General features: G+C 54.7%; 1 long non-coding RNA gene across 1 annotated transcript; it reads right to left on the bottom strand.

Annotated features, from left to right (window-relative positions):
- Nucleotides 1–506: 506 nt before the first annotated feature.
- Nucleotides 507–2,370, bottom strand: LOC101176731. Its single transcript, XR_179851.3, has 2 exons — nucleotides 2,338–2,370; nucleotides 507–1,538 (listed from the first exon to the last, which is right to left on the bottom strand). It is a non-coding gene; the product is annotated as an uncharacterized LOC101176731 (long non-coding RNA).
- Nucleotides 2,371–2,668: the final 298 nt, after the last annotated feature.

Below are 2,668 nucleotides of genomic sequence, written 5' to 3'. Positions count from 1 at the left end.
AGAGCACCTGGACGACAAAGCCTGGCTTTCACCACACCTGCCCCTTCCTCAGGCGCAGCAGGATGTTCACATAAGCACCAGCCCTCCTGAAGGAACCGAGCGGCAGTGCAGGGCAGGGCGGGGCAAATCTGCTTACCTCGATGACCACAGCATTGGGGGGAAGCCACGCCCCATCTTCTCTCCTCTGCATAGAGTCCAGGAGGAGGCAGGAGGCAGGGAGACAGACGGGCAGACCCGTTACTTCCCAGAATAAAAGCCATCTCAGACCTCCCTGTTTCTCTTCTTCCTTCTCAGTCCCTCATCCCCATCCCTCACGTTCAACTCCAGGCCATCTGCTCCCAAAAGCTGACTCATGGGCTGCCTCCCTTCAACCGCTCCCATCTCCCCATATCTGGAGTCATCATTTCAAGTATACCCAGCCCAGCTCGGCCCATCTCGCATGCTCTCTACCATACACTTGAGCATGTTTCAATATCAGAAGACAAAATGTCACATGACACATTTTATATGATCTGCATTATTTTATGTGGTTCTTAGCTCGCTGGCTATTACTGAAATTCCAAATCAAGTGTTCTTCAACAGCCCCTACAGAGCCTGCAGGGGTGCTGAACTGACATTGACAAGTTAAACGGCAATAATAGGGCGCACCACAGTTTGCAGCATATGTGGAGTCACATAACCCATCTGAGCTTCACCATCACAAGCATCACAAACTGAGTCTCTCAGGGAAGGGACCTTGTTGAAGGCCTTGCTTTAGACACTTGCTCCCCACTCTAGCCCTGACCAGAGGGGTCGGGAAGACTACTGGGGCCCCCCAAGTAGCCGGTGAGAAAGGACCTTTGGGAACAGGGTTCGGTGAGGGAAGGCTACACACTGAGGTGCTTTGGCTTAATAGGTGTGTGCTAAATAGGGTGACTGTTCCCACCCAACACCTATGACAGCAAAAGAGGGTGCCATAAATAATTACAGGACAATAGGCATAAACCTGAGTGACCCGGACAAACAAGGACTTGCGTTCCCATGCTAAGGGTCTGCCCTGGATCGGGCAGTCTGGGAGACTGTGCTAGGTGCTGTGGGGACACCGAGATGGTGACACCCTCGCTGCCCCGGGGAGTGTGACATTTACTGGGAGCAGGAGATGGAAAAATACATACTGGGACATGACCACAACCATCTCTGTCACTTAAATGCTATGTTCAGAGCTTTGTCCCCTGCACTCCAACTTTACAGAGGGAAACAAAATCTGTCTGCAGCAGAAAGATGACGATCGCGACGGAGCTCCTATCCCCACCCACGAACTGAAATGGTATGGAGATGGAGGCATTTGAACTGGGCCTTGAAGGATGACTAGGGCTGTGACCGGTGCGGGGGAGAAGGGATTGAAGATGGGCGTCTGTGCCGGGGGCAGGATGTATTCCCTTGGCAGCTTGCTACGAGTTCAATCGCAAACATGTAACAGCAGGGAGTTTAAGCAGGACTGGCCTGGCTGCTCCCCTGTGACCACCGACTTTGCTTGTGCTCATCCTAATTTCTTGTCACTAAGAAAAGTCACATCAGACACCGTGGTTGGGTTTCCAGGACGCAGGTGGTTTCCTATGTGTAGTGGCAGAGTGTCACCTCCAGGGGGCGCTCAAGGCCTCCCTACGGCTCACCTGCAGGAGTGGGGCAGGCCCAGGACAATGAGAGGAGAGGCCCAAAGCCCCGCTCCCCACGGAGGCCTGCAGCTTTCTTCTCTGCCTCCATCTCCCCCACAACAAACACCCCAGGGGCCAGTGCCTTCAGGCCGGCCAGAGGTGGCAGCCTCCCGAGAGCCCTCCCAGGACCAGGGCGCAGCCCACACAGGCGTTTCGGGGGTTCGCGGTCTGGGAGAAGTGGACCCTTTCTCTGGGTTTGTCTCCACACCCGGCCACCGTCAGGGGCGTGCGCTCCAGAGGTCCCTGTAGAAAGGGGCCCCAGAGGACGTCGCCCAGCCTCTGTTCAGGCCTCTGGTTGGTGAAGCCAAATGAACCCAGGTGGCAAACAAAAGCTCTGGGTAGATGGGGCCCCAATTCCAACCCCCAAGCCTACATGGACTGGAGGTGACAAAACGGGTCCAGGGTCCTGAATGGTCACCTCCCTGGAGACCCAACTAACACACCTGGCTCAGCCCGTCCCAGGGGCAGCACGGGGACGTGGTCGAAGGAAAGAACAGAGCCGACGGGGGTGTACCAGCCTGTTCTCGCACTGCTATAAAGAAATACCTGAACCTGGGTAATTTATAAAGAAAAGAGGTTTAAGTGGCTCACAGTTCCACAGGCTGTACAGGAAGCATAGCTGGGGAGACCTCGGGAAACTTACAATCATGGCAGAAGGCGAAGGGGAAGCCAGCACGTCCTATACGGCCGGAGCAGGAGGAAGAGGAAGAGAAGAGAAGGCGGTGCTACGTACTTTTAACCAACCAGATCTCTCATGAGAACAGCAAAGGGAAAGTCGGCCACCGTGATCCAATCACCTCTCCCCAAACCTCTCCTCCAACACTGGGGATTATAATTCAACAGGAGCTTCGGGTGGGGGACACAAATCCAAACCATATCGGGGGAGAGGTGGGGCCAGCCTTTGAGGGGCCCTGAATGCCAAGCTAAGTGACTAGAGGAAGACTAAACTCGGAGTTCTTCATACAGAGACAAAT

Source organism: Nomascus leucogenys, chromosome 19, assembly GCF_006542625.1.
Source record: "Nomascus leucogenys isolate Asia chromosome 19, Asia_NLE_v1, whole genome shotgun sequence".
Taxonomy (NCBI): Eukaryota; Metazoa; Chordata; class Mammalia; order Primates; family Hylobatidae; genus Nomascus; species Nomascus leucogenys.
Note: the sequence above shows the minus strand (reverse complement) of the source record. Positions and strands in the feature narration are given on the sequence as shown.